Raw genomic sequence first — 26,526 nt, 5'->3', positions numbered from 1 at the left:
CAACATCCACCTTCACCATATCAGCATTCCAACAAACTCAAATACGACCACGACAAGAGAAATCATAATTATACAAGAAGGACCAAGAACGCAGAAGAAGTTTAGAAACATTATCTTTATTCTTGTCTTTAACTCGAGTTTCAACCAAACCAAAAAAAGCTATCCTCTCTTGATGGATGAGTCGACGTAATTCTGAATGCTTTATAGGATCATTCAAACCTCTAATATTCCAACATCCAATAATCATAGGAAAATAGAGAGGAGTACAAACAGCAACACAAAGATTACCTTGACGTGCCTCCTGGAGAGGAGCCAGATTTCTGATTCTTCTTTGAAGAGGCTTTTGAACCCCTTTTCTTTTTCTCTAGAGAGTCTCTAGCCTTAATAGCTAACTGATTAACAGTTTCCCTTTCGGTGGAATTCAGGGTTTGAGGGGTTGTCAGGATCGTTGACGTTAACTCCTTATCGGTTTGTTCCCCATCTGTATCACCTCCCATTGCGTCCATATCTTGATCTAAAGCAGTACTTGCAGCCCCTTGCTCCTGTTTCATGTCTTCTCGTAAACTCTTCAAGACAAGAGGAGAGGAAGGATTGTCATCTTCATGACAACCAGCATTGCACACATCTAATGTCGCATGATCATTCATATTACAATCAGGCATATGTATACCAGATGTTGAACAACCATTCTCATTACAATTACCCACTTTAGATGCCAAGGGAGCATTCTCCCCACTCACAGAACCCTTGTTTCGTTTACCAACTACCTGCCACTGAAACTGATTCGGCTTGTTATCCGCAGATTTAGAGTTCATAGCTCCTAGATTCCTCTTACCCTCTGCCACCACTTTAAGATTATCAATGTTATTAGTAGCACATAGCGCTGTGGTGTGTCCAAAGACATTGCAATTACTGCACTTCAACGGTATCCATTCGTATTCAGTTGAAATTGTTATGAATAACCCATTTGGACAGCGAAGATCATATTCCTTAACCAACGTCTTCGAAGCATCTATCTCAACGCAAACTCTTGCGTAACTAAGCCTTTTACGCAACAATGTCGTATGATCCGCATGAAGGGGGACTCCAATAGCACTCGCTACACAGCTCAACCCCTTAATAGTCCAATACTCGAGAGGGATATTATACAGCCTAACCCATACCGGAACTCTTGCCAAATCATCTTTCAAAAATTGCATGTTCGGCTGCCAACGTTTAAGCACCAAAGGCTTGTTTGCCATGTGCCATGGGGCTCTTTCCAGCACATTAGTGGAATGATCCACAGAATCAAAGGTGAAGATGAAGAAACCATTATCCGAAGACAAAACTTCTGATAGACCGTAGGAGCTCCATATTCTTTTGGCAATAGAATTAACCACCGGATACGGTAATTTCTGCCCCACAAAATGACCAACTAGGGTGGATTTCCAAAATTCGCAGCCATCTTCAAACACATCAAGTGGAGGAGCTACTGTCACACGACCATCAGTCATAGTAGGGGGAGCAAAGTGCAGATTACGGACTGAACTAATGCCAAGGGTCTTGCTACCCTCATTGTCATCAACATCAGAACCCTTCAAAGCATTTAAAAAATTCAATTTGGGTCTAAGTTTTAGTTGTTCTTGTTGATGAGACCCTACCTTCACCTTATCAACTTTAGAACCCAACACATGGTTCATTTCTGGAACAACATTAGAAGCTTGGACAATAGAGTGTTTCTCTATACTAGCATCAGAATCAGCTTGAAACTGAGAAATCCTCATCCCATGGCTATTCAACATATCTTGCAGTTCTAATCTTAATGTATGTCCTGACTTAACTTGATTGTGTTGTTCAATGTTAGAGCTGACCATTGAAACATTTTCCACAGAAGAACATAGAGACATTATGGTAGCATACAAATACTAGAGAGAGCAAAATTCTAATAAGATAACCTGAGGCCAAGAAGCAACCTAAGCTCAGAAATAACAGCAACCTAACTCATAAACAACAAGATGCAGATTAGTTCATGAAGGAAGAAGAGAATTACAGAATTACGAGGCCAATATCTCCCAGCACACTGATTGTAACAATAATCCGTTCGGTCAAGATTTAGAGTAGGTTTTGAAGAACAACATACTCAAAAATGGTAACGATCCAACGATGAACAAAGGAGATCAAGCTACGACAAACCACTCTGAAACTAGCAAGAAAAATGAAACTTTTCCAAAGAACTATGATTTAATCTTCACATATGGCAAAGGCCTTCATGTCTATGACAGCCATAAGAGAAATCATAAAGAAAATCCATTCACTATGCTGCAACTTCACCACTTCTCCATAGTTCCAGAACTGAAAATGCAGAATAGTAGAAATATTGCGAGATCAATATCTCTTACCTCGTTGATTGGATAACAAATCTGTTCGGTCAATGTTGAGAGAAGGTTGGAAGGAACAACATAGTCAGAAATGAGAACAATCCAACGGTGGACGGAGTAGATGTAGCTCCGACAGCACCACACTCTCTCTCTTTCTCTCTTCTCTTTCTCTCTCTCTCTAGGGTTTGTAAGCCTTTTGTTGTTGATTTCTTTATGTTCTGATCTTAAACTTAACCCTCTTATTATTTCTATATTTGAGCTCAGTTAATACTTCTATATTTCTTTCTATTATATGCGACAATTCTATATTTGATGCATTTCTTATCGCAGACTTGTTCTTCAGGGAGATTGTATGTTTGCATGGCATTACGTGTTCCAAATGGTCCAATGATTCAGTCCAAGACAAAGGTATTGAATGCATTGGTTTTGAAGGTTTCGACCTAGTCAAAATTCAAAGGTCCATTGGAGTACCAAGAGGAGGCTCTAGTACATCTTATTAATGTGCAACAGGGGCTCAATACAACCTTATTTGGGCCATGAGGTGAGGACAACAAAGGAAACAAAAGAATCCTACTACAACTTGGAAACAACATGGGTGGTTATCTTTTCCTTTTATTTCTAGGATTAATGGGCTGCATGGAAGGCTATAAATAAGCCTTGAATCAATTTGTAATTGATGTGCCGTGATTGATTCGAAAATCGGCAACAATGAATCTGACGAAAATGGATGAAGAATGGGTCTGGTTGTGTTGTCTTTCTTTTGGTGTTTAAGCTGGATTATAGTGATTTCAAGGTAAATAAGATGGAGGATAAACTAGAATGATACTTTGATAAGTCGATCTGGACGCCACAAAGATCAATCTAGGATTTCGACGCCACACTCTTTGTGATTGAAGAGTGATAAGTCAGGTAAGGTTCTTCACAAAACCAATTTGGAAGAACAACTCTTAATTCTGTGAATTAAGTTTCAAATCTTGGCAAAAGTCCTTTATTACATATTCTGATACTATATTTATAATTGGAACATCCCTTCAAAGTTAGGAAAAATTCAACATGGCAGAAGTCAAGCCCAAAAATTAGACTTTGACAAACTAACCTAGACAAATTAACTAGGACACGTTTTTTTACCTTTCTAACATAAACAGACCAAATTTAAAACAACTATACCTTCTTACACAAAAGTCCAATGCAATCATGGTTAGACAATCTAGAAAGAACACGTTCTGAACTTGAAATCCACCTAGATTAGTCTTGTTTTCACATGCAATGGATGACTTCAAATTCGAGTTCAAATTCATTTGGTGTTCTGACCATAAACAACATCAATTCCTTCATTATTTGCATATCAACCCAAATTCAAGTAGCCCAGCATCAAAAGAACCATTAAGGGCTTTTCCCATCTCCAAATTCCAATTGTAAGCAAATAAACATCCTTGAACCAATTTCAAACTGATTGTTAATTTTTAACTCCGATGCAGCTTCAATCATTCCAATTTGACTCGTCAAGGCCCTTTGTAGTTGTTTCGCTCTCACTCTTGTCATTGGACCATCTGAATCCTCTTGCATATTAGATTTAGCTTTACAAGATGGATTATAATTCCCATGATGCACATCAGTAATATTTTATTCCTTCTCTTCTTTTTATGGTAGAATATGGATTTAATATTATGGGCTTTATTTTATTTTGTTAGCTACAACCTAAAGCTTGTTTAGGCTTAATCAATACTTTGTTTTCAGCTAGGATCCAACGGTTTTTTGAATCAAGTTATGGGCTTTTCAGTTTAGGGTTTTTTGGTCAGTTTCGAGTGGACCTCATATAAGTCTACATAAGTGGTCCATTAGGGTTAATTTTTCAAGAATTATTTAAACTCACGTAACCAAAATTTCGGCAGCCATTAATAAATATTACTTCTGAATTTTTCAGTTTTAACGTGTGAGAGTGATTCTTACAGTCTTCAGTTCTTGAACAAATTGAATCTGACTTATCGAAGATTAATTGGCTTCGTGGTGTCATTCTACTCATTCCAATAGTGTTGGGGCAGGTTTTTCATTGTGTCACACTCCTATCAAAACTATTTCAGCTTTTCGGGATTAGATTTCAATCTTGTGGGTTGCGTGACTACGTGATTACGAGGTATGCTTAAATATATGTTTGGGCCGCATAGGATTTAAAGTTGGTTGGACTAATTAAAATGTTGGGATCCTTTTCTTATAAGGATTATGAAAATATGCTCCTAAAATTGAAAGGGAAATTGGTTCATTATTGTCCCTACTATTTAGGAGAATATTTAAGAAACAAAGGATAAAGTTTCCTAGTCATGCAAGGAAACTAAATGCCCCTGTCAGATATGAATCTTAGACTTTGAAGTATTATTTAATGCTAAAGGTTTGATTCTCCTAGTCAAGGAAAGAAAATGATGAGCGGCTACAACGATAATTAATTTCTAGGATTGTTTTTCATGTTCTATAGGGAAATCCTAGTCCTACAAGGAAAGAAGACTTTAACAATTAAATTCCTATTCCTATTAGATTTCATAGCAGCTGAAGGACTTTAAAAGTTGGCTAAGCAATCCTAGAGTATCTAGGAAGGTGAATCTCAGCCAAGGGTAATTTAAGCTAGGGAATTAAGATATTTTATCTTTTTTTTTCTTTCTATTATATGTGGCATAAATAAGTTACTTCTAAGACTTCTTGTTTTCATTATTATTTCTATATTTGAGCTCAGTTAATACTTTGGAGTATGGTGAGTACAGTGTTAGTGCTACCTTTAATGTTGCTAATCTTATTTTGTTTAACATAGGTTTTGATTCGAGGTTAAATCCTTTTGAGGAGATAGGAGATGATATGGATCAGCCCACAAACACCAAAGACCCATTACATGTTGATGCGAACCTCGTGATCACGTGGTCACACAACCCACAATCAAGATTGAGATTTAATCTTGGAAAGCTGAAATAGGTCTGATGGGGGTGTGACACAATGAAAACCTGCCCCAAGGCACCAACACTATTGGATTGAGTAGAATGACACCACGAAGTCAATTAATCTTCGATAAGTTAGATTCAGTTCGTTCAAGAACTGAAGAATGCAAGAATCACTCACATATTAAAACTGAAAAATTCAGAAGTAATTATCATTAAAGCAGCAAATTTAGATTACATGTATTTAAATAGTTCTTAAAAGTAACCCTAATGGATCTACGCTTGTGGGCTGAACTGACCCATCTAAAGCTCATAACCTGATCCAAACAAACCTAGGATCCTAGCTCAAAACAAACTTCTAATTAAGCCAAAACATGAAAGAAAATAATAAAAATAACTAATTTGTCATTAAATACCACCAGCCTTTGTTTCCTTATGTAGCCAGGATGGATAAGAAATCATTATAAGAAAAGGATTCTGAAACATTGATGAATCCTTGCCACACTTAGAGATTATATTGCAGGTCATTAAAGATCCTTGTGGAACTAGGAAATTCCCAAAACAACCTCCCACATCCTTGTAGGAAAATGATCCTTGCCAAAAAGAAAGTCCACAAGTCAAAATGAAGTAAATAACAGAATTCGTATAGCCTATTTTGACCTATATCCCAAGTCCTTTCCGAAGATGGATTCACTTGAAAATGTACCCCAAGACAGACAAATACCTCTGGAATATTATGTTAAAGTTTCAGCTCGATCCAACAGTTGGATTTGAAGTTATGCTCAATAGCTTGAACGGTAGAAAATCTTATGCCAAAATCCGAATCTGACCTTGCTTGAGTCGTATCACAAGGCTGAACCGTATCAAATGTTCTAAAAAGGTCATCACAAGGTCTAAAGCAAAGACATTGAAAGAAGTATTGAATGGATTGGTTGTGCAAGTTTCAGCCAAGGCTAAACTTAAGGATCCTTTGAAGCATCAAGAGGAGGTCTTAGTATATTTAATCCATGTGCAAGAGGGATCTAATCCATCTTTATTGGAGCCATAAAGTTTCGACAACAAGGTTAGAATTTTTATATCAGTTTTGGCTAGCCTTTATTATTCAACCATGAATTTCTTATAAGGAGGCCTTCAATTTTGTGCTAGGGTTTGATGGGGAGGTCATTCAGCCAAGATTGGGTTTTTTCTTGGAATTTAACTTGTGTTCCATTCGACCGTGATGGGTTTTTGGCCTGGGATAGTTTTAGCTAGCCTTGGTTTGGTCCAATCTTATTTTTTTTTGGATAAAGTAAGTATATTAACCAAAAAAGAAACAAAACAACAACAAAGGGCAAGGCCAAACAAAATAAGGATAAGACGACAATCCCTCAAAGCTTAGTCATCAAACCCAATTAGAACCAAGTTAGAGAAACAAATGTCGCGGGGTGACGTCAAACGGCGTGCTAAATACCTCCTAAGAGGTATTGTTGGTTGGGTTTAATAATAAAATTATGATTATAAGGTTCAAGAGTCGCCACCTAGTATTATTGATGCGAACCTTATGATCATGTGGTCACGCAATCCACATGTAAAGACATCGATTCGTTGAAAGCCAAGTAAATTAAGTTTGATAGGAGTGCGACATAAAGATTAATTGTACCTAGGCACTAGCACTATTGGAACCACAAACCCCCACCTAACGAAAATTGATTCCGAACGAGAAGTATAAGGATGACATCACGAAGTCAATTGTTCTTCAATAAGTCATTTTTCAGTTCTTTAGAGAACTAGGGGAAATTATCCCACCAACACACAACAAGTGGGGTAAAAGAAGTTTATTGATTTGAAAATTGCGTACCCTTACATGTCTAGTTATGCCCTTATTTATACTGACTCCAAACTAAAATAAACTTTAATGGACCCCTTATATAGACTTATATGAGGTCCAATTACAATTAAACCCAAATATCACAAAAAACATAAAGAAATAAAAATAACATAAAGTCTGGTATTGTTTTGCCGTATATAACTTGAGAAAATAAAACCTTATTCATCTGATTTGGTTTCCTTGCTGCCGCGCCTTTCTTTTCCTCGATTAGCTTGGATTTCCTTTCCTTTATAACTTGGACAAATAACAAAGCAAATTTCTTTCTTTGTTGCTGATTTAATTACTTTCCTTCGTAGGATAAGTAGTAAATAATCCTTCCCTCTTTAAGAACAAGTGCTAGTCAACTTCCTTACTTAATTAGGAGAATAAATTGTTGGCTTTCTATCCTTGTAGCTTTAAGAAAAACAAGCCTAACAAGGTTGTTATGGGGCAGACCATCAACCCTTTATTCCTCCTTTTTCTCCCATTCTAAATGCATTTCAGGATTGATTTTACCTTGAAAGGAATGTATTTTCAATTTGATAGCATCAAAATCCCCTAACACTACGAAAATTTCCCCTTTGATAGAATTGGCCCCTAGTTCTATTCCCAAAATCCCTTCAGTTTCTAGGTTGCCTAAAACCTTCTCGATAGCCTCTGATCTCATCCCCATAACCACCATCACCAATATCATCAACATCCTCCTCAAAATCCTCATATCTTAGGTGCTTGTACTAGCCTCGTTACCACTTCTCTCCACCCTATTATCAAATCTGCCACACACGTTTCCCATCACAAAATTCAACCTCTCCATCATCTGTGTCATGGCTTGCATTTGGAACTTAAATTCTCCCTCGAGATGGGGTGGTGTGTTGTTTTCATCTGACATAATAGTACCTACAAAAATTGGTTAGTGGTTAAAAAAATCCTCACGTCGCTCGTCTTTTGCTCAAACACTCTTAATATCCTCATACGCTCATACATCTCATCTCATCTTCTTGCGGAACTGAAACCAACACCAAATAAAAACCTTGTGATCACAGGGTCATGCAACCCCCACGTAAAAACATCAATTCTTAGATAGCCTAGTAAATCAGTTTGATAGGAGTGTGACACAAAGATACCTTGTACCTAGGCACCAACACTATTGGAAACGGGAAACCTGGAACCCAACAAATATTGATTTGCGAACAAGAAGTATAAGGATGATACCACGAAGCCAGTTGTTCTTTGATAAGTCATTTTCAGTTCTTTAGAGAACCAAGAAAGGGAGATTATCCCACCAACACACAACAAATGCGGCAAAAAGAAGTTTATTGATCTGAAAATTGTGTAGCCTTATATGTCTGGTTATGCCCTTATTTATAGTGACTCCAAACTAAAATAAACCCTAATGGACCCTTTATGTGGACTTTTATGATTCCCACATACAATTAAACTCAAATAATATAAATAAACCCTAAACTAAGAAGAAATTAATAATAACAATAATAAATCCAAATTTAATATCCTAAATATGATAGGATCAGATTTGTTGCCTTTTAGAAGTCTCATATAAGCTAGGAGAATCGAATCTAAAGGTAGAATTAATTATGAAATCTTCTTTCCTTGTTGTAGGTAGGATGAATAAGGAATTTGATACGATCCAGAAAATGTCAAATTCGGATTTTGACGTAAAAAGTGCATCTATCCAGTTTTACGGCAACAATTATAATTCTCAATCCGACCGTTGGATCAAGCTGTAATTTTACATGAAGTCTCCTGACATGTTGTCCTACGTTGGGTTAGAATTTAGGTCAATTGGAGTTCGGGAAGGCATCAAAACACGAGTCAACAGAGGCGCATTAAAGATCCTTGTAGAGCTAGGAGATTTCCAAAACAAGATGTCATATCCTTGTAGAAAAAGAATCCTTGTCAAATAGGAAGTTCACAAGTCAATAGAAAGTAAATAACAAAATTCATGTAGCCTATGTTGACCAGTATTGTGATGCCTTCACGAACTTAGATTGACCTGAAATTTTAACCCAAGATAGGAAAACTTATCTGAAGACTCCATGTACAATTTCAGCCCAATCCAATAGTTGGATTAAGAATTATAACTATTGCCGTGAAACTGGACAATTGTGCATTTTACGGGAGAATCCAAATTTAATTGTTTTTTCATTACCCGGATTGTAACATAAGATGATTTAAGTAAATTATATGGTATGCAAAATTCGGATTTTGGCGTGAAATTTTCAACTGTCCAATTTTATAATATCGTATCTACCAATCCAATCATTGGATCAGGCTGCAATTTTATTTGGGGTCGTAAGACTTACTATTTTACCTTGTGTTATGATTGGAGATCAACTAGAGTTTGAAAAGGTCCTGAAAATGAAGACACAATATCAAGTCAGTGCAATAAACCAAAATTTAGTGTGGGGATAAGTTGGGGTATAATAGTAATTGACCCATAAAACCTAATGAAACTCTGCTTGATGCTACTGTTCACAATGGGCAATAGCTAAAAAGAGAGAAAGAGGCTTCTCTCTTGTCTCTCTTAAAAATTCATTTTAGAAATCCTTACAATTTGTGATATTGAAGCTTACAAATAGGTTTGTGAGAAGAGAAACTCATTTAGGCAGAAATTATGAAGCTTGGTTAGAGGGCAGACACTTGAGGGGTAAGTATGGGAGATGAAGAGGAAGAACAATTGAAGAAGAAATTGGAAAGAACTCTTCAATTTGAACTCGAAATTATTGATAAAAATACCTTGGTTTTACTATTTGATTTCATAGTTAGTAAAGGATAATTGAAAAACCCTTAATGTTGGGACACTACAAGTACTTATGAGGTACCAGGTAAGACTCAACCTCATACATTTAGTAGAGGTATGTACAACCTTAGAAAAGATCATGACCTCCAAGCCAAATTTGCATCTTTAGCTAGAAAAGTTGAAGCACTAGAATTAAAAAAGAGTGGTCAATTAAAATCTGTTCAAGACATTGTGTGTCAAATCTGTGAAATGAATGAACATGCAACCAATGACTGTCCAACTTTGCCTTCTTTCAAGGAATGCCTCCATGAACAAGCCCATGCTTTAAACAGTTTCCAAAGGCCTAATCATAACCCGTACTCACAAACATACAACCCTGGTTGGAGAAATCACCCAAATTTCAGTTGGAAGAATGGTAACAATAATGCATAAACTTCACAGCCACCATTTCAAGTAGACCATAATTTTCAAAATTCTCATGGATATGAACCTCCTTATGCTCCACCTCCTCATATAAATCTTGAGGAAACATTGCATTCATTCATTGAAAAATAGGAGACAATCAACACTCAAAATGCTCAAACCATGACAGATCTAAAAGATGCTCTTGCAAAATTCACATCTGCTCTCAGTTTTCAAGAAAAAGGTAAGTTTCCATCTCAACCACAGCAAAATCCCAAGGGGCAATACAATGTAAATGCAAGTAGTTCTGGAAGCCAACACATGGATCAAGTTAAATCAGTCATCACTCTTCGTAGTGGTAAGGTTATTGAAAAACCCACTCTTAAACCTTGTGAGAAAGATGAGTTAATCTCCGAGGGTAAGGAAAGGGTTGAATCTGAACATTGCAGAGAAAAGATTGATTCCCCCCCGCCAGCACTTCCATTTCCTCATGCCATAACCAAACAAGGAAAAGGCAATCACAACTCTGAAATCTTTGAAACTTTCAAACAGGTAAGGATCAATATACCTTTGTTAGATGCTATTAAACAGGTACCTTCTTATGCTAAATTTTTAAAAGATCTGTGCATTGTGAAGAGAAAAATGAATGTGAAAAAGAAAGCCTTTTTAGCCGAACAAGTGGCATTCTTCATAACAATAATGCTTTGAAATATAAAGACCCTGGTTGTCCTACAATTTCTTGCTTTATTGAAGAACATAAAATTAAAAGAGCTATACTTGATCTTGGAGCTAGTGTGAATTTACTTCCATATTCAGTCTTTTAGAGTCTCAATCTAGGTGAGTTAAAACCAACTTCTGTAACTCTTTTACTTGCCGATAGATCTGTAAAAGTGCCTAGAGGAATAGTTGAAGATATGTTAGTACAAGTTGACAAATTCATTTATCATGTGGATTTTATTGTCTTTGATACACAACCTGTTAAAACATGTAATTCAATTCCTGTTATTTTAGGACGTCCATTTCTTGCAACTTCTAATGCATTGATTAATTATAGAAATGGACTGATGAAGTTATCATTTGAAAACATGATATTGGAGATGAATATTTTCAACATTTGTAAGCAACCTGGAGATAATAATGATTTACAAGAAGTAGACTTTATTGAAAAATTAGTTCATGATCAATTTGAAACTATTTCCAATAAAATTGAGTTTAATGAATTTGAAAATTTGCAAATGGTTTATTTTCAGGAAGAATCAAAGGCAAGTAATTGGAGATCACAAATTGAAGAATTGCCACCACGATCAATTGAGTCTATACCTTCAAGTGTTCAACCACCAAAACCTGATTTGAAGGCGTTACCATTCAATCTCAAACTTGGGAGAAAATGAAACTTTTCCGGTAATAATCTCTTCCAAACTTAATGCACATCAAGAAGGTAAGTTATTACAAACTCTAAAAATACACAAAATGCATTAGGATGGATTGTAACTGATATAAAAGGAATTAGTCCATTGATTTGCACACACAGGATTTATTTGGAGGAAAATGCTAAACCCTCTAGAGAAATGCAACGAAGGCTTAATCCTAATATGAAAGAAGTAGTGAGGAATGAAGTCATAAAGCTTCTAAATAATGGAATCATTTATCCTATTTCTGACAGTAAATGGGTAAGTCCTACCCAAGTTGTACCCAAGAAGTCTGGAGTCACTGTGAAAACAAATGAGAAAAATGAGTTAATTCCAACTATGACTATTACTGGTTGGCGCATGTGCATTGACTATAGGAAACTTAATTCAATGACAAAAAAAGATCATTTCCCTTTACCTTTCATGGATCAAATCCTAGAAAGAGTTGCAGGTCATGAATTTTATTGTTTCGTAGATGGCTATTCAAGTTACAACCAAATTGAAATTGCATTGGAAGATCAAGAGAAGACTACTTTCACATGTCCATTTGGTACTTTTGCATATCGAAGAATGCCTTTTGGATTATGTAATGCACCAGCCACGTTTCAAAGATGCATGCTTAGCATATTCAATGATATGATTGAGCATATTCTTGAAATTTTTATGGATGATTTTTCTTTTTTTGGCGATTCATTTGATGAATGTTTGACTAACTTCGAAAAGGTTTTGAGTAGGTGTGAAGAGAAGAATTTTGTGTTGAATTGGGAAAAATATCATTTTATGGTAACAAACGATATTGTACCTGGTCACATTGTTTCATTGAAAAGAATTGAGGTTGACAAATCTAAAATTGAGTTAATTGTCAACTTGCCAACACCAAAATCTAAGATGTTAGATCATTCTTAGAACATGCTGGTTTTTATAGAAGGTTCATCAAAGATTTTAGTGTCATATCTAAGCCATTGTGTAACCTTCTAACAAAGGAGAATGTTTTTGAATGGACTGAACAATGTGAAAAAGTCTTTGTTAAACTTAAAAACTTGCTTACTTCTGCTCCTGTCACTCAACCTCCTAATTGGTCATTACCTTCTGAAATAATGTGTAATGCTAGTGGAGATATGCATCGTGCAATTTTTGATTTATGGCCACAATTCCATAAAGAACATGCTCGACATAGTCTTGGGAATCTGACTAAAAAAGACCCTGTTTGCCAGTTTTTAAGAAAACTGGATGGGAAGCCTATCCCCGACCCATAGAGGGCGTTTAAGCCGTTCTTGGACGTAAAACCAAGCGAAGTTGTGAGCCACAATCACAACTAAGTACTTGTACATACACATGTTTTTATAAAAATAAAGAAAAAGAGAGAGAGAGAAAGAAAAGAGAGAGCGACTCCAGCTGGCCTATATATAGGTGGTATGCTTGCATTTTCAATTTCTCATCTATAACATCCTCTCTTCTTTCCCTTCATTTCTACTCAACCCACACATTCAACAGATATCAAAATGTATAGAAATGGCAGGTTCCTCAAGTCCTCAAATAAGAAATATTTGTGTTTTCAGTGGATCCAGTCCTGGGAAAGAAAATGAGTTTTTAGAATCAGCAAATCATCTTGGTCAGGTATTAGCTGAGAGAAAGATTCATTTAGTGTATGGTGGAGGCAGCCTTGGGTTAATCCCTATGTGTCAATAGCTGCATTTTTAAGAGGTAATCCAGTTTTGGGGGTCATCCCCAAAGCTTTAGCAAAAGAGGACCTTCTTGGAAAAACAATTGGAGAGGAACTACAAGTCTCTACAATGACTGATCGACTAAATTAAATGTTTAAATACGCTGATGCCTTCATTGCCTTACCAGGTGGTCTGGGCACATTCGAAGAGATCTTTCATATTTCCTCTTGGGGCCAACTGCCCATTCACCATAAACCTATAGGTTTGCTAAATGTTAATGGTTTTTATGATAAATTGTTGATGCGGATCAGCCCAACACCAAGCGTAATCATGCTAACGACCCATTGGAGGTGCCAATTGGGCCAATCACAAGAGCTAGGGCAAAGAAGCATTGAATGAGCTTGTTCAGAACTTATGGAGCAAGATGGACCTAGAGGGGCTTGGGACATTTAAGGAGCATGATGGATGCAATTTTCAAATCAATAAACTTCTTTGCTGCACTTATTGTGTGTTGGTGGGATAATCTCCCTTCCTTCGTTCTCTAAAGAACTGAAAATGACTTATCGAAGAACAACTGGCTTCGTGACGTCATCCTTATACTTCTCGTTCGCGTATCAATATTTGTTGGGTGGGGGTTTCCCTTTTCAATAGTGCTGGTGCCTAGGTACAAGTTATCTTTGTGTCACACTTCTATCAAACCTGATTTACTTGGCTTTTCGGGAATTGATGTCTTTGCATGTGGGTTGCGTGACCACGTGATCACGAGGTTCGCATCATTTGGTATCAGAGCTTGGCTCCATTAATCAGATTATATCCTTCTGAAATTTTTGTTTCTTGTTGATTCCGCAAAAAAATTCCTTAATATCCAATTTCTTCTTCTCCTTGAATTTGCGGCATATAAAAAAATTGTTATTTCATTCTGTTATTGTTCAAAATATATCAGTAGCATCAAAAGCAAAAAAAAAAAGAGAAAAGAGAAAAGCAAAAAAAAAAGTTTGTTCAAAAAAAGATGTTTAATGGATTCTGCAGCAGAAAACTAAACAAGAGAAAGTTGGACCAAATCAACTTAGAATTAGCTCAACTTTGATACTCTATTACACTGGGGTCCTATTCGCACCACATATCAAATTTGGGGTCAATTGGATATCGTTTGCTTTGGGTTTCAAATTCGGGTCTAATCAGGTCTCATTCTTATCGTTTTTGCGTCAGTATATCAAACCTTATCATAAATTGCTCAAACTTCATATTCTGTCTATTTGGATTGATATCACACTATATCTGAAGTTTTAACTCAATTGGACATCATTTACTTTAGGTTCCAGATTTGGACTTAACTCGTCGTAAACGAGTCTGTTTTGCGTCAACTTTTGAAATTCGCTTGCTTTCTATTGTTTTCGTTCATTGTAGTTTATTTTCATCATTTTGCATATTTGTTTTTTCTATTTTTATTCGAGTCTTCAGTTTCGTTCATATTTCGGATAGACTCACTTGCTACTCGCGAGACTATCATCGCAGTTTCGTTTTGCTTGTTTTCTAGGTTTTATTGCTTCTTGAGTCATCATATATATATTTGGATTGCGCTGCCAAGTTGGTTTTATTTGGTGTTGGTTTCAGTTTCGCAAGAACCGCAAGAAGGTGAGATGAGAGGTGTGAGCGTGTGAGGATATTAAGAGTGTTTGAGTGAAACACGAGGACGTGAGGATAATTTTTTTTTACCACTAACCAATTTTTGCAGGTACTATCATGTCAGACTAAAACAACATACCATCCCATCCCGAGGGAGAACTTACGTTCCAAATGCAAGCCATGACGCAGATGATGGAGAGGATGAATTTTGTGATGGGAAATGTGTGTGACGGGCTTGATAGGGTGGAGAAACGTGGTAACGAGGCTGGTACAAGCACCGAAAATGTGAGGAAGCTTGGGGCTGAATCGAAAGCAAACAATGGCAGTAGGGCCGAAAGGCCAAGGTGGGCTGATTATGAGGATTTTAAGGAGGCTGTTGATGATATTGGTGATGGTGGTTTTGAGGATGAGGCCATAGGCCATCGGGAAGGTTTTCGGTAGCCTAGAAATCGAAGGAATTATGGGAATAGAACTAGGGGCCAATTCGGCCAAAGGGAAAATTTCTGTAGTGTTGGGGGACATGCATCATTAGATGGTGATTTGGATGCTATCAAACTGAAAATACCTTCTTTCCAAGGTAAAAACAATCCCGAGGCATATTTGGAGTGAGAGAAAAAGGTGGATTGGATTTTTGATTGCCATAACTATTCGGAGACGAAGAAAGTGAAATTAGTAGTCATCAAATTCACGGATTATGCACTGATTTGGTGGGATCAGAATGTTATTAGTAGAAGGAGGAGTGGAGAGAGGCCGGTAGTGTCGTGGGAGGAGATGAAAGTGTTGATGAGAAGGTGATTTGTGCCTAACCACTATTATAGAGATTTGTATATGAAATTGCAGGGTTTGAATCAGGGTTCTAGGTCCGTGGATGAGTATTTCAAGGAGATGGAGATGGCCATGATTCGGGCCAATGCGATTGAGGATCGGGAACCTACTATGGCTAGATTTCTAAATGGGCTAAATAAAGACATTGCTAATGTTGTAGAATTACAACATTGTGTGGAATTGGAGGACATGGTCCATATGGCAACGAAAGTGGAGAGGCAAATCAAGAGAAGGGGTAGTACACGTTTTCAGACCAATTCAGCTTCATCTTCCTCAATATGGAGGCCGAATATGAAGAGAGAGGGGGTTGTCCAACCAAAGCCTTATGCAAAGGTCAAACTACCCAAACGATACTCATACGGATGGGAAAGGTAAATCTGAATCTCAACCTACTCGTGATACAGATATTAAATGCTTTAAGTGTTTAGGGAAGGGGCACATTGCATCTCAATGTCCAAACCGAAGAGTTATGCTTACAAGAGACAATGGGGAGGTTGAATCTGAAAGTGAAAAATCTGAAAGTGAAGAGATGCCACCTTTGGTAGATTGTAGTGATGAGAAGATTGCATATCCTGTTGAGGGAGAGGCCTTGGTTATAAGGCGTGCGCTGAACATGCAAATCAAGGAAGATGATATAGATCAGCAACGGGAAAATATATTTCACACTCGATGTCACATCCAAAACAAGGTATGTAGCATTATAATTGATAGAGGTAATTGTGCTAATGTTGCTACCCCTTTGTGAGGAAATTGAATCTGAGTTGTATTAAGCATCCTAGGCGTTATAGATTGCAATGGTTGAATGAATGTGGTGAAGTGAGGGTTACTAAGCAGGTTTTGATTGCGTTTGCTATTGGGAAGTATTCTGATGAGATTTTATGTGATGTAGTCCCAATGCATGCTAGTCACTTACTTTTAGGGCGTCCATGACAGTTTGGTCGGAAAGCGATTCATGATGGGTTTAGAAATAGGTTTACTATTGTAAAGGATGGTAAAACCATCACTCTTGTACCTCGTTCTCCAAAACAAGTGTATGATGATCAAATGAAATTAAAAAAAGAATGTGAGGACACGAAGAGTGAAAATTCACGTGAGGACAATGGTGAGAGGAAACCATCAGATTCGGCTAAACCTAAATCATTAATTAAACCGATTGAGAGTGGAGGTAAAAACAGAGGAGTGAAGAAAGTAAGCTCGTGTGATGATAGTAGTGTGGAAAAATTAAAGAAACAACCTACTTTTTATGCAAAAGGATCTCAAATCGATTTGCATTTTTCACTAATAAGCCAATGATCTTACTTGTGTATAAGGAGGCTTATTTTAACACTAACGATCTTGATCCTGTTATTCCTAGTATGGCTGTTTCTTTGATGCAGGAGTTTGATCATGTATTCCCTGAAGACATCCCTAATGGATTACCACCATTAAGAGGGATTGAACATCAAATTGACCTTATGCCCGGAGCTTCGATTCCTAACCATCCAACGTATAGAAGCAACCTCGAGGAGACAAAGGATCTTTAAAGGCAAGTAAATGAGTTGATGATGAAGAGGCACATTCTTGAGAGTATGAGTCCTTGTGCTGTGCCAGTGCTACTTGTGCCTAAAAAGGATGGAACATGGAGGATGTGTGTTGATTGTCATGCCGTCAATAACATAACGGTAAAGTATCGACATCCTATTCCTAGGCTTGATGACATGCTAGATGAGTTACATGGATCATGTATTTTCTCTAAGATTGACCTAAAAAGTGGGTACCATCAGATTAGGATGAAAAAGGGTGATGAGTGGAAAATTGCATTTAAGACTAAGCATGGTTTGTATGAATGGTTAGTCATGCCGTTTGGAGTTACAAATGCGCCTAGCACGTTTATGTGTTTAATGAATCATGTATTGTGTGCGTTTATAGGTAAGTTTGTTGTTGTGTATTTTGATGACATTTTGATCTATAACAAGAACTTAAATGAGCATCTTGATCATTTGCGTAATGAACTTAGTGTGTTGCGTAGTGAGCAATTATATGCTAATCTTAAGAAGTGTACCTTTTGTATGGAAAAAATTGTGTTTCTTGGCTATATCGTAACTGCGCAGGGTATCGAGATGGATAATGAGAAATTTAAGGCCATCGGGATTGGCCTACACCAAAATAGGTAACTGAGGTAAGGAGTTTTCATGGACTTGCTAGTTTTTATAGAAGATTTGTGAAGGATTTTAGTACTATTGTTGCAGCTTTAACTGAAATTGTGAAAAAGTCTGTTGGATTGAAATAGAATGATGAACAAGATAAGGCTTTTAATTTGTTGAAAGATAAACTTTGTTTGGCGCCTGTTTTAGCTTTGCCAGACTTTATAAGACCTTTTGAAGTTGAATGTGATGCGTCAGGTATTGGTATAGGAGCTGTGTTAATGCAGGATTGGAGGCCCATTGCGTATTTCAGCGAAAAACTTAATGAGGCAGCTTTGAATTACCCTACATATGACAAGGAGCTCTATGGCTTGGTAAGAACTCTAGAGACGTGGCAGCATTACCTGCGGCCTAAGGAGTTTGTGATACATTCTGATCATGAATCATTGAAGCACTTGAAAGGGCAAGGTAAGTTGAGTAGGAGACATGCCAAATGGGTGGAATTTATTGAAACCTTTCCGTATGTGATCAAGTATAAGCAAGGAAAAGAAAACATTGTGGCTGATGCACTTTCGTGCAGGTATGTTCTTTTATCTATGACACGACCAAAAGATTGATGTCTTTTCCCAAGTGCAGGAGTGTCGAAGTAATAAATAACCCGGCAAGACCGGGGTCGAACCACAGGGAGGTTACTTGTATAAATTATAAGCAACAATAATACTACAACAATAGTAACAACAACAACAACAACAATAGTGATAATAATAATAGTGAAGAAGAAGAGGAAGAAGTTGATGAGAACTTTGAGATGAAAGATTAACGTAAGGATTAAACAATGATAACAACAAATGTCAAGGTTAGAGGATCCACTAATGGTACTTCAAACAAGTATAGTATAAACCCTTATTATTCAATTGGAAACCACACACAAGGAGGTTCCAATCAGATTATAAATTGTTAACATGATTACATTAGCTATCTTATTCGAATAATGCTAATACTTGTAAATGTTGTCAGGCATTTATGATTATAACTTATGTTAACAACAAATCAAGTTCCTTTCATAGCTCAGGTGTCGGTTATACCATACAGTATGGGCTATGAAAGTGCCAAGTATTTGTTGTACCAAGTGTTATACAACATAAATCTAGATTAACCATTTAACAAGCAAAGTATTAAAAGTGAACAAGATAACAAATATAAGGCATGTTAGTATCCAACATTAAGGTCCATGTTAAGTTTATATTATACTTATTCTTACACCATTAGTGTACCCTTTTCACCTTGACATAATTAACTTAGCTAGACATAATGAAAGAAAGAAACATAAATAAACAAGGAAAGGAAATGAAAAGCATAAGCAAGAAATTAATATAAGCAAAACTTAAGCATTACAAAATATAAAGAGAGAGCAAGAGCATGATCTTGATCTGAACACCAAGATGCCTAAATACATGGCAAATGCCTCCTTTTATAGGCCAAAATTCGGAACTATTGATTTGTTGACTAATTGATGAGTGGGTGGCCACATCTTGACTTGGTGACAATTCTTATCTTCTTGTCTGCCAAAAACGTCATTGATGACGTCATAATTTGAACAAACTTGAATCATGAAAGTTCTAGGAAATTGTCTCATCTTTCCAGGGTAAAAATTTGAGATCATTTGGACTTCTAGAACTCGAGATATGGGCTGAACACTGAACAGTGTCTGGGCTGCAGGACAGATTCGGACTTCTTCGTTGTTGCTACAATTTGGACTTGAAAACGGCCTTTTTAAATCTTGGGCTCCACATGAAAGTTGTAGGCCTATGTCTTATCTTTCCATCCATATAAAATGGACCTAAAGCCAAGATCTACAGCTCCAGATATGACCCAATTACCGAACAGTGTTCCGGTTTGGACTGCACCAGCATCTCTTTTCTAAGTTTGGCCATCTCTTTGTCCTTTCAATTTCAGTACTTCAACTCATCAATCAATTCTTTTATTTATGTGATAGGCCTGCATTTAAGATGAACATTTACCATAAATTAAAGGTATCTTATATAATTAGATATGTTATTATAAAACATGCTTTAGTTAAGGAGTTATTGATACTTTAAGTGCAAAATGATGATATAAAACCTTGATAAAAATGCACTTTTAAGTACTAATCAATCTACTTTGGATGCTAGATTTCTAGGATTTGAACACATAAAAGAATTGTACAAGGATGATAGTGATTTTGATAATGTTTACAATGCTTGCGAAACTTCGGCTTTTAGAAGGTTTTATAGACTTGATGGATATTTGTTTAAAGAGAGTCGATTGTGTGTTCCATTAAGTTCTATGTGTGAATTGCTTGTACGTGAAGCACAAGGGGGCGGGTTAATGGGGCATTTTGGTGTTGTTAAGACTTTGGATGTGTTGCATAAGCATTTTTATTGGCCTAAAATGAAAAAAGATGTGCAATGCATATGTGATAAATGCATAACTTGTAGGAAAGCAAAGTCTAGGACTCAACCATATGGCTTGTATACCCCTTTGCCTGTACCTAAGGAACCATGGGTAGACATTTCGATGGATTTCGTCTTAGGTTTACCTAGGTCAAAACGGCGTAAGGATTCGATCTTTGTAGTTGTTGATAGGTTTTCAAAGATGGCACACTTTATTCCATGTCATAAAACCGATGATGCCACTGACATTGCTGATTTGTTCTTTAGGGAGATAGTACGACTTCAAGGGGTCCCAAAGAGCATTGTTCTGATAGAGACGTTAAGTTCCTTAGCTATTTTTGGAAGGTCTTATGGGGAAAATTGGGTACTAAACTATTGTTTTCAACTACTTGTCACCCTCAAACAGATGGACAAACTGAAGTAGTTAATAAGACCTTAACACAACTTCTGCGTGCTGTCATTCAAAAGAATTTAAAGAATTGGAAAGATTGTTTGCCATTTATAGAGTTTGCATATAATCGTAGTGTGCAGTCTACTACTGAATTTTCACCATTTGAAATTGTGTATGGATTTAACCCTTTAACTCCAATGGATTTGATTCCTTTGCCTATTGATGAAAGGGTTAGTTTGGATGGTAATCGTAAAGCACAGGTGGTGAAGACATTCCATGAGAGTGTGCGGCAACAGATTGAAAAGAGAAATCGTGTGTATGCGACCAAAGCCAATAAAGGGCACAAACATGTTGTCTTTCAGCCCGGCGATTGGGTTTGGGTGCACATGCGCAAGGAGAGATTTCCGGCCCATAGCAAATCAAAGCTACAACCACGAGGAGATAGGCCATTTCAGATACTTGAGAGGATCAATGACAATGCTTATAAAGTTGATTTGCCTGGTGAGTATGGTGTCAGTGCTACCTTTAATGTTTCTGATCTTACTTTGTTTGATGTAGGCGATGATTTGAGGTCGAATCCTTTTGAAGAGAGAGGGGATGATGCAGATCAGCCCAACACCAAGCGTAATCATGCGAACGACCCATTGGAGGTGCCAATTGGGCCAATCACAAGAGCTAGGGCAAAGAAGCTTAAAGAAGCATTGAATGCGCTTGTTCAGAACTTATGGAGCAAGATGGACCTAGAGGGGCTTGGGACATTTAAGGAGCATGATGGATGCAATTTGCAAATCAATAAACTTCTTTGCTGCACTTATTGTGTGTTGGTGGGATAATCTCCCTTCCTTGGTTCTCTAAAGAACTGAAAACGACTTATCGAAGAACAACTGGCTTCGTGGCGTCTCGTTCGCGAATCAATATTCATTGGGTGGGGGTTTCCGTTTCCAATAGTGCTGGTGCCTAGGTACAAGTTATCTTTGTGTCACACTTCTATCAAACCTGATTTACTTGGCTTTTCAGGAATTGGTGTCTTTGCATGTGGGTTACATGACCACGTGATCACGAGGTTTGCATCAATTGTTGTCTTTTCTTGATCAAGCTATGGAACAAAAATTTCTCACATTTTCAGCACGACAAATCATAATCTCTGCTGCTACTGCTGAACAATTGATTGACCAACTACAATCTTTCATCCCTATCATTGATCCCTCCATGAGTCGCACACATTGGTTAACTAAGGAAAGCCGTAAAAGCTTAGATTGGATTTGAGCCTTCGTTTGTGTTTGTTTTATTATTTTGTTTTGTTATTTCTTATACTTTTTTAAGTGTGTTTCAGGTTTATTAGTGTTCGTTGTTTCAGGTGATGTCTTCTATACTCTATCTTTCTACCTTAGGACATTGAGGACAATGTCTCGTTTTGGTTAGGGGGAAAGGGTAGTCGATATCTAAATTTTTTTTTTAACTAATTGTGTTTTCTATTTTCAAAACCGTTGTTACTAAGATGGCAGAGTCAAGGAGTTCTTTTGTTAAAGTGACTATTAAGACGCATCTTAGTAAACATTCTTAACAAGGTCTATCATAATACTTCTTAAAATATTCAGGTTTACAAACTCTCGCATTATTACCAATTGATTCTGCTTATATACTAATTTAACAAGTATTTTTAAACTTTTATTTTCACACATACACTTTAACATATGATTGTGGGTCACACATTGGATTATTACATTATTTATGTTCTTTTGTTAAATGTAAGAACTAAGGGAAATGGAAAGTATATAATTTGCAAAAAACAAAAAAACAAGAAAAACAATAATAAAAACATAAATAAGTTTGGTTTCGTAGTCTCCCTAATCTAAGTAATTAAGCCTGAAGGAGTATTTTAACACTTAATACCATAAAGTCAATTGACTTAGGAGATATTGGCCCAACACTTGTTACATGGGTTAAGGAGAAAAGTTTAAGGGAATCAAACATTGCACGATCTTTGTATCAGTATCTGCAACCCGAGTTATTAAGCTCAAAGGGGTATCTCAACACCTAATGCCCTAAGACCAACTGGTTTGGGAGTCATTAGCCGAAAGCTCGCTACATGGGTTAAAGAAGAATTGTGTTTTAAGTTATATATATATATATATATATATATATATATATATATATATAAAGAAAAAAAAGAAAATAATCCCAACCCGAGGAAGTTAACCTTAAACATTAGAACAAAATATTGTTTTCTTCCAATAAAAACCCCCATCATCTATGTTTTCATACATTGAGCACATAAAAAAGAAGGTTTATTAATATTTTGTTTAATATTTTACTTCCAAAAAAGGAGGGGGGGCTAGGAATAAAAAGGATAACAGAATGGAACAAGATTGCTTTGTTGAAACACATTTGGAACCTGTGCAATGACTCAGATGGCTCAATATGGTCTAGTTGGATCAGATCCAATCTGTTGCGAGGTAGGAATTTCTGGACAATCAAGACGCCACAAAATTGCTACTGGGTTTGGGGAAAGATTCTAAAGCTCAGATCCTTAGCATGGCCGAAGATGAAGTACATCATAGGAGATGGAATGACAACCTCTCTATGGTTTGACAATTAGCATCCTCACAGCCCACTCGCGGATTCTTACGGGGAAAGATTCATCTATGATTCAGGTATGGCCAAGAACGCGAAGGTGAATGTGCTAATTCGTAACTCATAATGGAAAACTCCTACCACCCAAGCTATTGGCTGGCACCCCATTATAGAAGCTATTCCTTCCAATTCTAATCCTAAGATGGGGCAAAAAGATGAGATAGTTTGGTTGGATTCGCCAAATCACAGATTCTCGATCAAAGTAGCTTGGGAACAACTAAGACGTCATCGTCAGATGGTTGAATGGCATGACATTGTGTGGTTCAAGAATGTTGTTCTAAGACATTCATTTCTTTTATGGATGGTTGTCCAACAGAAACTCACAACTCAAGATAAACTTCATCGGTTTGGTATACATGGTCCCAATAGATGCTCACTCTGTCTCCGCAACAATGAGGATCACAACCACTTGTTCTTTGAATGCTCCTATACTAAAGCGATCTGGTGGGATGTTTGTGACAGATGCGACATTCCAAGAATGACAAAAGGCTGCGATGAATGGATTCGATGGGCCACTGTCTCTTGGCATGGCAAGAGTTTCATAAATTTTTCTCGTAAACTGAGTTTTGCAGCTACAGTGTATTATGTATGGCAAGATCGGAATGCAAGGATCTTTGCTGGAATGTCTAGAACTTCGAATTTGATCTTTAATCAAATCGAATGTATCATTGTGAGAAGCTTGATTTGATGAGGAATGTCGCATCAACAAATAAAAACAAAAGGATCCAACGAGCTTGGAGGGTGAATACCATAAATTCTTAATTTGTTAGTTAGCTAGTTGTATTGGTTTCCCTAACGAATCTAGTGAGGTTTCAGTTTTATGGTCGGTGGCTAGCCTGTAGCCATCTATTGTTTTATGTTTCTGTTATCATTGTAAATCTGGGATATGCTCCTTATAATGTTTGTATCTTCTTCTTTTAATACATATGTCAACTTACCAAAAAAAAAATTTTGTTTAAGAGGTATTAAGCAGATATATATAAATTTAATGAGTTTGTTTACTTGGATAGCTTAATGGAAGTTAAATGATGAATGCCTTGCTTTGTGGAACTTGCAAATTATTTTTCTATTTTAACGCTTTGATTACTAAGGACTAGTAATAAGCTGGTTGGGGGATGTGATTAGTACTTAAAAGTGTATTTTTATCAAGGTTTTATATCATTATTTTGCACTTGAAGTATCAACAACTCCTTAACTAGAGCATGTTTTATAATAACAAGTCTGATAATATAAGATAGCTTTAATTTATGGTAAATGCTCATTTAAATGCAGGCATATCTCACAATTCAAAGGATTGATTGATGCGATTAACTATTGAAAGTGAAAGGATGAAGAAAAGGCTAAGCTTAGAAAGGAGATGCCGATTCAATTCAAATTGGAACACTGTTTAGTTATTGGGTCATATCTGGAGCTGTAGATCTTGGATTTTAGTTTGATTTATATGGATAGAAAGCTAAGAAATAGGCCTACAATGTTTATGAATAGTGTAAGACCTAAATCTGCTGTTTTCAAATTCAAAGTTTGGCCACAAAAGAGAAGTCAGAATCTATCCTACAATCTAGCCCAAACACTGCTCAGAATTTTACCCATATCTGGAGTTCTAGAACACAAAATGATGTGAAATTTGGTGAATGGAAGAAAAAGACAATTTCCAACAACTTGCATGAAGAAGATGTGCTTAAATTCTGTAACAATGACATTTCATCCAAACAAGAGCTTGAGGGCTATCCACCACGTCCACCTGCAGCACTACTCAGTATTTTAGCTATATCTCGAGCTCCAGTGATCCAAATGCTCCGAAATTTTATGGGTGGAAAGATAAGATGATTGCCAACAACTGTCATGGGGAACACTTTGCCAAATTCTGATTGCATCAATGTCATTTTATCCAGCCAAAATGCTTGAGTATTGTTGTCCACCAAGTCTACTAAATCAATAGTTGGCCACTACATCAATAATCAATTATCAAATGAATAGTTCTGAATTTTAGCCTATAAAAGAAGGCATTTGTCATTCATTAGGAATCTTGGTTCTTAAATCAAGATCATGTTTTGCTCTCTCTTTATATTTTTGTAATGCTTAAGTTTTGCTTTCATTAATCTCTTGTCCATTCTTTTCATTTCCTTTACTATACTTAGTTAACTTATATCATGTTTATGTTCTTATATTGTTTATTTATGTTTTTCTTCTTCATAATGTCTAGCTAAGTTAATTATGTCAAGGTGAAAAGGTTTCACTAATGGTGTTATATATAATATAAACTCAACATGGACTTTAATGTTTATATCCAAGAAAGTTTGCTATTAACATGTCTTATTATTTTTATCTTATTAACTCTTAATATCTTGCTTGTTAAATGGTTAGTCTAGATTTGTGTTGTATAACATTTAGTACATCAAATACTTGATCCTTCATAGTCTTCGGCTGACATCGTTGTTATGAGAGGAACTTGATTTATTATCAACATAAGTTAGCATCATGAATACCTGATAAAATTTATAAGTATGGTCTTACGTAAATAAGATAATTAATATGATCATGTTGATAATTTATAAAGAGTTTATACTTTACTTATCTCTAATACTATTAGTGGATCCTCTAACATTGACATTTGTTTTTATCATTGTTTAATCTTTACATTTATCTTACATCTCAAACTCCTCTTTGACTTATCATCATCACCATCATGATCGTTGCTGCTGTTGTTGTTGCTATTATTATTATTATTATTATTATTATTATTATTATTATTATATAATTCACCTCCCTGTGATTCGACCCCGGTCTTACCGGGTTATTTATTACTTTGACACTCCTGTATTTGGGATAAGACATCAACTCTTTGATCGTGTCACCTAACTTAGGAAGGGATGTAATTAAATCAGCAACAAAGGAGGAAATTTGTTTTTTTATTTTTCTATGTTAAACAAGGAAATCCAAGCTAATCAAGGACATCAAAGGGGCAGCAACAAAAGTTTTCAAATCAAATTTTTCCTAGTTTATTTAGGACTTCTTAAGGGTGAAAAATCTGATTCTAGCATATTTAAAATGATTATTTTTTTATTTTTTTTTTATTTTCTTCTTAATTTTTGGGTTTTATTACTGGGTCAATTTTAAGTGTGCTTCATATAAGTCCAC

The 26,526-nt window shown here is 36.4% G+C and overlaps 1 pseudogene; it reads left to right on the top strand.

Moving 5' to 3' along the window:
* Nucleotides 1–15,184: 15,184 nt before the first annotated feature.
* LOC133689410 (uncharacterized) overlaps nt 15,185–26,526 on the top strand; it is a 57,084-nt pseudogene continuing 45,742 nt past the window's right edge.

Source organism: Populus nigra, chromosome 3 (assembly GCF_951802175.1).
Source record: "Populus nigra chromosome 3, ddPopNigr1.1, whole genome shotgun sequence".
In the NCBI taxonomy this organism is placed as follows: Eukaryota; Viridiplantae; Streptophyta; class Magnoliopsida; order Malpighiales; family Salicaceae; genus Populus; species Populus nigra.
Note: the sequence above shows the minus strand (reverse complement) of the source record. Positions and strands in the feature narration are given on the sequence as shown.